We start from the raw sequence: 14,570 nt of genomic DNA on the forward strand, positions 1-14,570 counted from the left end.
GGGATGACGGGCCAGGCTCTAGCAGGGGGGACGACCAGGGTTGGTGTTGGTTTGCTGACCACTTCCTCGGTGTCGGGCTCTGGGCTCCACGCTCCATGGGTTCTTCCCACTCTTCCCAGCAACCCCACAGGGCTCGAGCCAGACATGGGGGTCTGGCTCACGCTCTGGGAGGAGGCAGAAAAAGCCTCTCCCTGTGAAGAAATTGTGTGGACTTAAGGATACTGCCCAGATATCTGAACCCTCAGTTTCTCTTTCCTCCCACCCATGGGATTCCCTGGGGCCCAGGTCAGGATATCAGGCCACCACCTCTGAGCAGCCACCTCCAGGCAGCCCTCCCGGACTGCCCAGGCTCTGCCTCTGAATCTGTAGTATCACACTCTCCTCTCCACTGAACATTTCACCCTCCTCCTACTGTGTGGCTGAGTGACCCCTGTCCTGTGGGGACGTGGCCTTGAATGGCCCAGTGGGCCATGGATTCCTTGGGGACAAAAGCTGTGTTCTTCCTGCCTTCCCTAGCACCCAGCCCAGTGGGCCTTGCAGGGCACAACGACATGGTTTGTTGGTGTCAGGCAGGCAGGGTAGGGTGGACTCCAGGGGTCACAGGCCAGCGGGGGACCAGCGAGGGGGGGCAGCTCTGGCTCAGTGTCCCTGGCCCTCCCCGGGGATCAAGGTCCTGTCACAGGGGTCTCCAGGCCAGCTCCAACACCGAGCACAGGGCCGGCTCTGGCTCTAAGGCCCATGCCTGAGCCAGGGAAGAGAGAGGAGGAGACCCGTGAGGCCACATGGGGAGTCCCCAGGGGCTGAAGCCGTGATGGGGTGTGGGGCATGCAGGGCCATCCACAGAGGGGCTGTGTGGTGCCGTGTTCAGGCTCTGGCTGAGACAGGCACTGGGAGGAGACACGCCTGGCTGTGTGGATGCTGAAGGCGGATGCAGCGCCCTGGGGACAGGGAGGAGAGGGCCGAGGTCTCCTGATGCTGCCTGGTGGGCCTGGGGCTTGACTGGGGCTCAGTGGGCAGTGGGGAAGCTGTTCCCCCGGTCAGGGCGGGCCCGTCTGCTGCCCCTGCATGGCCTCCTGGGCCGAGGAGCGTGCAGGCGCCTGCCCGGGCAGTTCTGATTGTTGGTGAGCATGTCATCGTCCCAATTATTAGATGTGGGTGGCTTCGGGGGAGTTCTCGGTGGTAGGAGGGAAAAGCCCCTTCTGGGTTGTTGGCAGAGAACCCCAGCATGCAAAGTTCTAGGAACTGAACTGAGAAAAATGCTTCTGGTTTCAGTCTGAAGAAAAAATGGCTTTTTTCAATTATTTTAAAATACTTTAAAGATATTTAAAAGTAACGGCTGGGCAAGGTGGTTCACTCTTGTCATCTCAGCGCTGTGGGAGGCCGAGGCAGGAGAGCTTGAGGTCAGAAGGTGGAGACCAGCCTGGGCAACACAGGGAGACCCCATCTCTACAAAGAAAAGGAAACCCACCTGTCGCCCCAGCCTTGGTGCCCGTGCGAGCTCAGAGCATGTGGATAGTCTCAGGTGCTGCTGCCGCTGTGACAGACATCTCCGCCTCTCCGCGGCTCCCAGCGGCGTCGCTGGCTCAGCTCAGCGGATGCAGCCCCGCTGGCCTTTGCGTCCCAGACCTCAGGCTGCAGGAGCATGTGTCTGGGCCTCGATACGCCTGCGTGGATGTGCGGGAGGCAGCGTCATGGGCCCCTGATGGCCCCCTGCATGTCCACGCCTAATCCCCGGAAGCTGTGGATGTGTGACCTCCTGTGGCCGCGGGGCTTTGCAGGTGTGATTAGAGATCTTGAGCTGGAGAGGACCCTGGCACCTGGGTTTTCACAAGGGACGGCGGGAGGGTCGGAGCCAAAGAGCAGAGCGACGTGAGGGCCGAGGCTGAGGTCAGAGGACGGCGGGGCTGCGTGGCCGACCCCGACGGCGCAGGGAGGGGCTGGGAGTCAGGGCTGCCGCAGCCTTCAGAAGCTGCGCAGGTGGGAAGCTGAGTCTTCTGTGGAGCCTCTGAGGACGGCAGCCCTGCTCGCACCTTGATTTAGCCCCGTGGGACCCGTGGAGGCTTCTGACCTCCAGAGCGACAGTAAATTTCTGCTGTTTTTGTTGCAGCCTCAATTGGAAACTGACAGAGTAGGGAAGGGGCAAGAGGGGTCCAGCCCACCCCGGCAAGGGCATTTTCCGTGGGTCCGATGGGCTGCACCTCACCTGTGTCCACGTTCCATTGCTCAAGATGTGTCACACGGCCAGGAACAAAGCCCGAGGCACCAGGAACACAGCTCCCTCCAGGGAGGCAGGTGGTGATGGGGGAGCTGGTGGTGGTCGGGCTCACAGTCCCCCTACTGGGTCACAAATGTCTGCTTCACTGATGCATGTAAAGCACCCAGACCCCGAAAGCCAGCGCCAGTCACGGCGTCGTGCACAGCACGCAGCGTCTGGTGATGACCGTTGTGTCTCACCTGGCTCCTCTTGACCTGGAGACCTGTGCACTAAGACGTGTGACCGGCCCTGCTGGGCCCCGCGCAGCACCAAGCCGGGGACAGGCTTGTCTAAGTAAACGTGTCCCCCTGGAAGGGGGTTTAGGGGACCCACAGCAGTCAGCGGTCCCTGGGGATTCTGGATCGCCCCTGGGATTGGTGATGATGTCGCCTGTGCTGGGGTAGGAATGCCGATTCTTCGCCCTGGGGGGGCTCCAAGCGCCCGGGCCAGCCTTCCTTTCCTGCGTCCTCCTGGGCTGCATCTGCAGAGCCTCAGGGAACGCCTCTGAGGGGCTCAGCCTGCTCCCCGCCCGTGGGAAGCTGGGGCCGAGGGTTTGAGTGGTCATCTGTGTTAAGCCAGGCTAGGTGCCCTCTGGTCCGTATGACTGTCTGGAAATCTTTTTAGAATTAAGATATTTGGTTCCATCCAGCTCCGTGTTCCCAAGCCACACTCACACTTCCTTCCAGGCCTGCTTCTTCCTTTGACTTCATTGCAGGTGTCTGGGAAGAGCTGCCCTAACCCCACCAGGGGCCGTACGGAGGGCTCAGAGCCCTTTTCCTGCTCTGGCCTCTGTCCAGGCTGTGTCTTTTGCGGGGAATCTTGCTGCTATCTCTGACAATGAGGTGCCTCTTTTGGCTCTGCAGTCCCCAGCATCTCTGGGTACCGTTCCCCTTTCATCCTCCCTTGTAAGCAGACCAGTGATGCTCAAAGACCCCATTCCTGCAGAGCTTCCTGCTGAAGGCAGCTGAAGGGGGCTGGCGCACCCTGCCTGAAGCCCGTCAGAAGCCTTACAGCCACGGGTCGTCAGGCGCAGAGCGTGCCTTCTGGGTTCCCCCGGGCAGCTGCTGCCTGAACTTCGTGACCACTTCGTGGAGCTTCCAGCCTCGTGTGGGTTTTCTTGCCACTGAAGCCAGTGGCACAAGGCTGTGGATGGTGCTGTGGCTGCACCCCCACTTCTGGTTGTGATTTTTCCTCTATTGGTCAGCTTTTGCTGCTGTAACAAATGGTCCCAGTGTCTTGGTGGCTTACAACAGTTCACTCCTTGGTCACCTTCCGTGGGGACTGCCAGCTGTCTCTGAGAGTGAGGGCAGGGGCAAGAAGGGCACAGCCAAGCCACAGCAGAGACACTCACTCCCACTGGCAGACAGCACGGTCACTCCCATGCCATCCACTGAAGCAAGGGAGGTGGCTGAGCGGGGTCAGCGGAGGAGAGCTCTGTCCCTGGGGAGGCCTGGCAAGGTAGGGCAGGGAACAGACCCTCTGCCAGGGCCTGGGAAGTCAGCTCTGCAGTGTGACATGTCTGCGGAAACACAGGGTCAAATACGATGAAATGTGTTTCCCCACAGCAGGACTTCCCAGAGCCTTTACCAGGCTAATGTGTTGTGATGTCCCTGAATGGGGCTTTAGCACAGAGCCTCGCCCAAATGCCTTAACCCAGGAGGCACTCCCCTGCCCCAGAGAACCCACGTCCATGTCACAGAGCCACGTGGGGAGGTGCTGTTCTCACACCAGGTGGGGTGCCGTGAAGTTCTGGAATTGCGTGCCTAGTGACTGACGTGATTACCCCTGCGTATTTTGGAGAGCTGTGTGTAGCATGATTCCAAGCAGGGAGACAGGCAGAATTCACTTGGAAGCCAGTTGGTCACCCAAGGGAGTTGTCCTATCCTACAAGGGCAGAGGAAAAGAATCCGAGTTCAAAGGACTTCACTCGGAGTTACAGAGGGGCTGAAGGCTGTGGAGGTGGCATTCAAGTGTCTGCAAAACCAGCTGAGGAGACATTTTTATGTTTTAAGGGACATTGGCCAGCGTTTGCTGCACAACAGACAAGTGTGATATTGTCTGCCTCTGTCCCCACCCAAATCTCATCTTGAATTGTAATCTGAATTGTAATCCCCATGTGTTGGGGGAGGAACCTCGTGGGAGGTGATTAGATCATGGGGGCAGCGCCCCCCGCGCTGTTCTCATGGTGGTGACCGGGTTCTCGCGAGATCTGATGGTTTTACACTTGGCTTTTCCACCACTTCGCTCTGCACTTCTCCTTCCTGCCGCCATGTGCAGAAGGACGTGTTTGCTTCCCCTTCGGCCGTGGCTGCAAATCTCCTGAGGCCTCCCCAGCCCTGGGGAACGCTGAGTCAATTAAACCTCTTTCCTTCGTAAATTAGCCAGTCTCGGGTATTTCTTCACGGCACTGTGAAATCGACTGATGTGCCCTGTGTCTTGGTGGCTTATGATGACTGTTTATGGGCCACATTCTATGAGGACCTCTGGCTGACTGCAGTCTGCTGGGCTCTGCTGGCTCATCTGGTCTTGATTCATATCAGTTTGGTGCCAGGGTGGCAGACTCCTCTGGGGCACCGAGAGGTGACTGGATCTAAACTCACTGGCTTGGACTGTGAGACCAACCCTGTTGAGTTCTGGAGCCATTTCACAGTGGTTAGGAAGAGCCTCACCATGTGGACTGTGAGAAAGGCTGCTTGGACCCACGCCACCGTCTGCCTGGGGAGCCACTGCCCCTGTCCCTGGGAGAAGAGGCGCATGCACAGAATTGGCACGGGGAGGCCAAACGATCGTGTTTAGATATTGTTGACACATGCAGAAATCATGTCTCTGTTTGGTATTTTAGCCCTTGCAATGTTTAAGAGAGTGTGGCATGTTACATTATCCAATAGGTTAGCCTTTTGATTCTAGTTTAAGATTTGTAGTAGAGAATTGACTCAGATTTGTAACTTTACTAAGCATATAAATAGTTTTGGAAGTTTAAGGGAATTTAAAGATTCTTTTATGTTTATTAATGTAATTCACTAAAATTCCGAGAGGTATTTAATAAGTACCTGAGAAGGTTTGTTTATGAGGTGATGGAAGTACTTAAAAAAATTGAACTGTAATGAATGTTCATTGCAGCATGTTTACAATAGCAAAGACCTGGAACCAACCCAAATGCCCATCGATGATAGACTGGACAGGGAAAATGTGGCACATATACACCATGGAATACTATGCAGCCATCAAAAACGATGAGTTCGTGTCCTTTGTAGGGACATGGATGAACCTGGAAACCGTCATTCTCAGCAAACTGACTCAAGTACAGAAAATCAAACACCGCATGTTCTCACTCATAGGGGGGTGTTGAACAATGAGAACACATGGGCACAGGGAGGGGAGCATCACACACTGGGTCTGTGAGGGGGAACTAGGGGAGGGACAGTGGGGGGTGGGGAGTTGGGAAGAGATAGCAAGGGGAGAAATGCCAGATATAGGTGATGGGGAGGAAGGCAGCAAACCACACTGCCATATGTGTACCTATGCAACAATCTTGCATGTTCTTCACATGTTCTCCAGAACCTAAAGTGCAATAAAATATATATTAAAAAAATTGAACTGTATTCTAGGTATAAGGATCTAAAATGTTTAAAGGAATTTAGCTCTTCCCCTATTAACAATGATTACATTTTAATTAAATTAACTTTTTATTTTTTTGAGATAGGGTCTTACTCTGGCTGGAGTGCAGTGGCGCAATCTGGGCTCCCTGCCACCTCCGCCTCCTGGGCTCAAGTGATTCTCCCGCCTCAGCCTCCCGAGTAGCTGGGACCACAGGTACTGACCTCCACACCTGGCTAATTCTTGTATTTTGTTGTGGAGATGGGGTTTTGCCACATTGCCCAGGCTGATCTCAAACTCCTGGGCTCAAGCAATCCACCTGCCTTGGCCTCCCAACGTCCTGGGATCACAGGTGTGCGCCACTGTACCTGGCCTGAAAATGATCATTGCAATTTTAAAATAAAATAAAATAATAGTAAGATTTCTGTTTGCAACTCAGGAACTTAGGAAGAACTGGGTTTTTAACTTTTTAAGACCTCTGTGGGGTGGCAGCTGGGGCTTGGGGGCAGGGAGCTGGAGGACCAGGCTGGGCGGAGGACCCCAGTGGAAGGAGGCAGGGGTCTCCACCTGGAGCCTGGTTACTCCCTGGCTTGAAGGGTGAGGCTGGTCTGTCCCTGTACCTCCTGTTTGGAGCTACAGCCTCTGCCCAGAGGTCATCTGGGAATGCACCTAGTCATGCAGCTCAGTCCCTGTAACCCTGGCCCTGGCCTCTGCACAGCCAGCACTGCCCCATGCTGGGCAGGAGGACAAGGACCCCAGGGTCTGGGTCAGGCAGCGCTGACCTGGGATTTGTCACATTTTTGAGTGTCGCCTAGGCTGTGGCCGTGTGGCTATAGAACCGACGCATGGTTCTGTTCTGCTATCTATTCTCACGATATTGGAAAAGCATGTTATTTTTAAAGTATTTAAATCTCATTTAAAAAATCAAACGAAATATTTGCCACGTTTGAGATGTAAAGTTCTTAAGCATATGACGTTACCCAAAAATAAATGTTTATAAAACTACAGACATCAAACATTTACTATTCTAAAAGAAGGTTTTTAGCAGATAAATGAATGAAAGCAAAGTGCGTTATACAAAACTAAACATCACGTAAAAAGGGAAAAGCTGGAACGCTGCCTGTGGCAGCTCACACCTGGAGTCCCAGCACCTTCAGAGGTCGAGGCGGGCGGATTGCTTGAGCCCAGGAGTTCAAGACCAGCCTGGGCAACCTGAAGGAACCTTGTCTTTACAAAAAATACAAAAGTTATTCGGGAGTGGTGGCATGCGCCTGTAGTCCCAGCTAATCAGGAGGCTGATTTGGAGGACTGCTTGAGCCTGGGAGGTCAAGGCTGCCGTGAGCCATGACTGTGCCACTGCACGCCAGCCTGGGTGGCAGATATTAGTCAGTGATCGATGCTTAACCAGTCACCCAACAGTCAGTGGCTTGGAACAATCCATATCAATCATTGTTCCCGCGTTTTTTGGTCAGCAGAGGATGGAGCAGGGTGACGCTGCAGGTCCCGGCCGGCCCTCTCCGTGGTTGAGGCTCCTCAGGCCTCCTCTGCACGGCCTCTCATCCTCCAACAGGCTAGCTTGAGCTTGTCCTCATGGCGGAAGCAGGTTTTTTGGGGGTGGGGAAGAGATGGTTGGAGGAAGCCCTGGGGCTGCTGTGAATTTGTCAGCTCCACATTCACGTATCCCAGTGGCCAGCCGGATTCAAAACAGGTGGGGTCAGCCTGCATCTCCTGCAGGAAAAGCAGCACCCCACCTTGCAGGCGGTGCCATGATGGGAAGGATGGAGATTCAGCTGCTCCGAGGTGCTGCTGCTCTTTGGACTTTGAGACATTCTTTTAACCTCTCCCGGTTTGCCCCGAGAATACCCCCGAGCAGTGCGCATGGCCGCAGCGTTTACGGAGACAGTTTTGCCACAAAATATCTCACTTTTATTATCTTTCCATCGCTCTAGAATATCGACTTTGGAAACAAAATTCTGTTTGTATTATTCTGTTTCTAGTACTGGTATTTCCATTTACAGAACGTCGTCATTTCCGATTGCCGAAAACACGGTGGCATTCCCATGCGTGACGGTGACTTCGCTTTCAAACGGTTGTTGGCCAAAGAGTCATTGGATGAACCCGATTTTTCCGAAATAGATGATTCTGATGATTCAGACGATTCTGATGTCAGTTCTGTTTAGACATAACTCCAAGAACAGTTTTTATATTTTATTTTCACATTGAAAATCAGTCAGATTTGTTTCAGGCTCAAAGAGCATGGTTATGTAAAATGAAATGAGTGTGTGGGTGCAGGTCTGTGCATGTGCAGGTGAGTGTGTGCAGGTGTGTGTGTGCAAGTGTGTGCAGGTGTATGTGTGCAAGTGTGTGCACAAGTGTGTGCGTGCAGCTGTATGAATGCAGATGTGTATAGGGGTGTGTGTGTGTGCATGCAGCTGTATGTGTGCAGGTGTGTGCAAGTGTGTGTGCAAGTGTGTGCGTGCAGCTGTATGCGTGCAGGTGTATGTAGGTGTGTGTGTGTGTGTGCATGCAGCTGTATGTGTGCAGGTGTGTGTGTGTAAGTGTGTGTGCATGCAGCTGTATGTGTGCAGGTGTGTGTAGGTGTGTGTGTGTAAGTGTGTGTGCGCGTGTAGCAGTATGCATGCAGGTGTGTGCAAGTGTGTGCATGCAGCTGTATGCATGCAGGTGTGTGTGGGTGTGTGTGTGTAGCTGTATATTTGCAGGTGTGTGTAAGTGTGTGTGTGCAAGTGTGTGTGTGTGTGCAGCTGTATGTTTGCAGGTGTGGGTAGGTGTGTGCATGTGCATGCAGCTGTATGTGTGCAGGTGTGTGTAGGTGTGTGTGTGCGTGCAGCTGTATGTGTGCAGGTGTGTGCAAGTGTGTGCGTGCAAGTGTGTGCGTGCACCTGTATGCATGCAGGTGTGTGTAGGTGGATGTGTGCAAGTGTGTGCATGTGCCAGCTGAACTTTCTTTTTTCTAAGCAGGAAAATGGAATATTCTTAAGATACTGCTCTCCCTCTTGGCATCAAGCTGTCGTGGTTTAGAGGGCGTCTCCTGTTGTCTTCGTCCCGAGGCTTCCGCCGTCCGCACAGAGATTCCGATGCATTTATTCCCATATCAACCCCGCTTCCACTGGGCGCACGTTTCACTGTTTGGGAAGGAGCTGGAATCACTGCTGCGCCCGGGCGCCTGTTCCGGCTCGTGCGGATGGGAACCCCCTAGGCTTCTAGGCTCTGCATGGGTTCGTCTTTTTGAATAAATTGAGCAATTGAATTATGGATCCTAGTCTCATGATATAAAGGATTGGATTTTGATTTCTTAAAAATTCTGAAATCATGGCAGTATCCCAGTAAACGCTCTAGGACCTTGGTTCTTCTAGGCAGCATGGTATTGCGGCATGCCAGGACACAGGCGTCCTTGGAAGTGGGCCCCCTTGCCTAGGCTGCGCCCTGCATTCTTTGTCCACCGGTCAGCAGGATCCTCTGTTCCAAGGGTGCTGCTCCCCTGCCAAGTCCTTCCTGCACCTTCCCACGCCCCAGGACAAGGCCCACAGTGCCCACGGAGGCCTCGGGTCTGGCTGGGGCTGCTGTGGTGGTCTTGACCTTGACCCCATGACACCAGTGTGTGCTGAATCATCTCAGACACACCCACCTCTTCGTCCTCCCTTGGCTGGGGAGGGGTTCAGTGCCCATCTTTTCCGGGCTCCCCATCCCTCCATGGATTTTGTGGAAGCCACCAGGCCCTCCAGGGCTCAGAGCTGGCTAAGGGCCCTGGGCTGGAAACCATGCTCCTCCTGCCCCTGCTCCCACTGGCTAGGGGTGTCAGCCTGGGCCCTCGCTTCTGGTGTTGGTGGGTGGGACCACCACAACTGACCACTATGGGAATGGGGTGCACCCCAGGCTCTCCCTGCTGCCTGCTCTGCGGGGGGTGCAGGGGAAATAGACCTGCTGTGCTGGCCCTCTCCTCCCCCACCCCAGCTCTTGAGCCTTCCCTGAGCTCTGGCTTCAAGTGTTCTCTTCATGTTCTCCTCGCCAGGAAGCCCCAAACTTTCTCGACACCAGAAACACAAAGACCCTTTCTGCATATGTGTGTGTGTGTGCACATCTGTCTGTGTGCTTGTGTCTGCATGTGAGCATGCAAGCATGAATAATGTGTGTATATGCCATGCTCATGAGTCTGTGTGTGCGTGCCTGTGCACAGAGGTACATCTGTTCATGTGCCCAGGTATGAGCACACGCACACATATACATGCATGTATGTGCCCACATGAGTGTGTGCAAAAGTGCAATGCACATATGTACACAAGCATATGTGCATATACATACATGTGCATATGTGCCTTGGGTGCATGTTAGACACGTGAATGTGCCTGTGTGCACATGTGTGTACATATGCGTGTGTATACCCCAGCCCACTAGTGAAACCCAACCCCTCTACAGCGCCAGTCCTAGGCAGGTGATCCCACAGTCCTGTCCTGCAGCGCCTCTGATCTTGAGGGACTCGCCAAGGGGGGCTACCATTTCCCCATTTGGACAGATTCATTAGAAAGCTAACTTTGGGGTCCTCCTTTGCCTGGGCCTGTTCAAGGCACTACACCTAATTTTATATCCTTTCTCTTAAAGTGGGCTCCCAAACTGAAAAGCTCTACACCTACAAAACCTGGGTCTGCCCTATTATCATTTTAAAATGAAGGAAACAGGCACAGAGAAGTCCAAGAATTTGTGCAGGTTCATGTGACCAGTGCCAATGTTCTGTGGTCCAACCATTGTAGCCTCTCTTCCTACACACACCTGCATACAGGCACCTGCACACACCCAGCTACATGCACACATCTCTACACCCACACGCTCTTGCACACACACCTGCATGCACACACATGCACACCCACACACATCTGTGCATACCTGTATGCACATGCCTGAAAGCTACAACACTTGTATTCACATACCTGCACACCCCCACACAACTGCACACACATCCTTGCACACCCCCACACTCCTGAACACCCCCACACACCTGCACACACTTGCATGCACATATGTGCACACCCCCACATACTTGCATGAACACACCCACCTGCACACACACCTGCACACATGCCTGCACACACCCACCTACACACACCTGCATGCACACATCTGCACACACACACCTGCATGCATACACCTGCACACACCCACCTACACACACCTGCATGCATACACCTGCACACACACACCTACACACACCTGCATGCACACACCTGCACATGTACACACCTGCACACACCCACCTACACACACCTGTACACACCTGCACACATACACCTGAACACACACCTGCACACACCCACCTCCACATGCACACACCTGCACACACCCACCTACACACACCTGCGTGCACACACCTGCACACACACACCTGCACACACCCACCTGCACATGCACACACCTGCACACACCCACCTGCATGCACACACATGCACACAGACACCTGCACACACACACCTGCACACAGACACTTGCACACACCTGCACGCACACACCACACCCACCTGCATATGCACACACCTGCATGCACACACCTGCACGCACACACCTGCACACACACCTGCATGCACACACCTGCACACACACTCCTGCACACACCTGCTCACGCACCTGCTGCACACACGTGCTCACCCCATCGGCACACACAGACCTGTATGAACACACATGCACACCCACACACATCTGCACACACACGCCTGCATGCACAGACCTGAACAGCTACACACGCCTGCATGCACACATCTGCATACCCCTACACGTACCATCATACATAGAAGCACACGTGGTGGGCACACTTGCCTGGCTCTGCAACATAGCTGTGCTTTCTGGGGATGCCCTGTGAACCCCAAGATAGATGTGGCCCCTCCTTTCTGTTCCAGAAACAGCAGCTCTTTCCCTCTTCCTGCGTCTGACCTTGCTGGGCCCTGTCCTTGGGACTCAGCTCCCCTGCCCCACCCACCCACACCTCTTGCCTGGGTGCGGTGCCCAAGCCCGTGCCCACGGCGCTCTGGAGTCAACGCATTTGCGTCCAGGACTGACTGCACTACTTCCCTGTCCCTTTGCTGCCCCATGACCGATTCCCCACATTTGAAAGTGGGAGCGTGACGATCTCCCTCCCAGGAGGACAAGAGAGCGAGTGAAGTGAGAAAACCTCTGACTGGTCACCCCTAATTATCCCTGAGCTGCACCGGCTCCCGGACCTGCCTTCGCCTCATGGGCTTCAGTTTCTCCCCTGAGTGACTCCAAGTCAGCTAGGAGGCCCACGTGGCTGTCCTAGGAGCCCTAGCTGTGAGGAGTGGGCCTGGCCCAGAGTCCTCCATGCTCCTACCCTGTGCACATGGGTCCCAGGCAGAGCTGAAGTGCCAGGCAGGGGTCCAGGGTGTTGGGGGACCAGGGGTTGAGGGGCTGGGGGCCAGAGGCCAGCAGGCGGGAGCTTTAGGGCACTGGGAGCCTAGGGGCAGGGGGCCAAAGTGCTGGGCCAAGAGGCCTGCGGGGTGGTGGCCCTGCGTTCTTAGCAACCAGGCCTCTGGTGAGGGGTGGAGGTGAGCCCAGCCTTGGCTCTGAGTCCTGCCTGCGCTCTGGCCAGTGTCCCGCTGCACGGGCGTTCCAGGAGTGATGGTCCAGGGGGCAGAAATGGCCCAGCTCTTGCCATCAGGACAGATAAACAGCTGGCCCTGATGTTTTCCCGCCAAGATCACCAGCCCGCCTCTGGAGCCAGAAGTCGTTCAGCTACGTTGGCTGGTAAGTTCCGCTGGCTGCCTGCGGAACCCTGGCATCCTGGAGGGGCTGTGGCTGTGGCTGTGGCTGGCACCAGGGTGGGCCATAGAAGTCAGAACCTCCAAGCAAGCCTTGGCATTCAGCTGCAGACCAGCACAGCCAGGCCTCAGGGGGCCAAGGAGGGTCCCACGGCCAGGGCCAGGCCTCTCCTGGCTTCTGGGAATGGCAGGCGTGGGGGTGGCTGCTGGATACCGGTGGAGTCAGGCCCTGAGCGCAGATCACCTGACTGCCGAGCCCCACCGCCTCGCGTGCTCAGATGCGGCCCCCAGGGAAGGGGTCATGGGTGGATGGGCCCGGGGGAAGCAGCTTCTAGGGCGATGCCCCTGAAGTCACTGGTCCTCACACTCACCTTTCTTGCAGACAGAGCCTACATCCGCTGAAGTCCACAGCCCACCTCTTAGCCGTTTTGGGGGAGAGGTCTTTTCGGGTCTAAGGGCAGTCCCAGCCCCACCAGCCGAGGCCCTGCTCAGCCCTCTACCTCCCTTGCCCCAGACGCCTGCGTCCGGGCCTCCCTCCAGAGCGTCCCTGCCCAAGGCAGTCCCCCGATCACTGGCCTGTGGGAGGACGAGCCCTCCCCCAGGGGCCGGCCAGTACGTCGGGCCTGAGGCTCCAGGCCTCAGTGTCTCCAACTGGGCAAGGGGCAGGGCAGGGCGCTGATGCTCGGGTGGCTCCTGTCCAGGGCAAGAGGTGCCGTCTGGAGAGAGGCGGTCATGAGAGGTGGGCAACCCAAGGTGGGCACGTGGGGGCTGAGCAGCTCCACCGCTGGACGGCCGTCCCTTGCTGTGCCTCAGTGTTTTTTTCAGTGCAATGACACTAGTGAGGCCTCTGCCGGGGCTGTGGGGGAGGGGTCAGGGGCCCTCCAGAGCCATCGTCACTGCTCCTGAGTCCTGGCCCTGCCCCTCTTGGGGGCATCTTGGGGTGCCCAGAGTCCACACTGGGGCGGTGGCTGCTTGGCCTTCTCCCGCGGTCACTGCTTGTGGGCACCAGCAGAGGGCAGCCGCACACTGCGCACAGCTGGGCCGTCCATGCCGGAACCCCCTCTCCTGTCCAGGTGTGAGTCAGGGGGAGGCTGGGGAGGGGCTCAGGCCACAGGGTCCTGGACCTGGGCTGGGAAGGGGGTGGGGGAGGTATGGCCCGTGTCCTTGGAGCTGGGCCTGCACCGAGCATCCTCCTGGCCCACATACTGGGCTTGGGCTTGGGGGGTGCTGGAGGGCGCAGCCACCCCGGGCTTCTCCAGGCCGTGAGGAGACAGGGCCGGTGGGCAGGAGGTGCTCAGGCTGCAGGGCCTGCGGCCACGGGGGCTGTGGTCTGGAGTCCAAGTTGGCAGGCCCCATCCAGGTTCCAACCATGTTGGGCCGTGGAGGGCAGAGGGGTCCTGCTCTGACCCCTGCACAAGTTTGACCGGCGCCTTCCGGCTGAACCTTCCCCTCTGTGCGTCCTCACAGGGGTCTCCGTTCTATCCGACAAGCGCTGAATCATGCCTGGGGGAGGGGCTGGCCCCCTGCTCGAGTGACCCACAGGATGTGGTCGCTGCAGCCCATTCTCCTGTCTGGGACTCAGAGCGGACTCAGAGTGGACGGAGGCTGGGAGGTGGCCCCAGGACAGGAGGGGAGTGTCTGGCCCCCATGCCCTGAGCAGGTGGTGCTCCCAGACGGATGGAAGAGGCTTTCACGTGACAGAGTTCTCTGGGACCTCAGGGACCTTGCTGTAGGGCGAGGACCGATCCCGATGGAGGGTTTGCCTCAGGCCCGGGGGAAAATGGAGCCCCACCCCCATGCTAGGCCGGGACTGAGGCAAGCTGTCCTTCAAGCCGACAAGGCCACCTTGAAAGGCTGCCAATGAGCACTGTCTCCAGCCCGCTTCCTTCGCCAGCCCCCAGCCACCGTGGACAGGGTGGGGGTGGGGCTGGGCCACTGCA

The sequence above is a fragment of the Sapajus apella genome, unplaced genomic scaffold, assembly GCF_009761245.1.
Source record: "Sapajus apella isolate SASKATOON/1434 unplaced genomic scaffold, GSC_monkey_1.0 scaffold127, whole genome shotgun sequence".
Classification (NCBI taxonomy): Eukaryota; Metazoa; Chordata; class Mammalia; order Primates; family Cebidae; genus Sapajus; species Sapajus apella.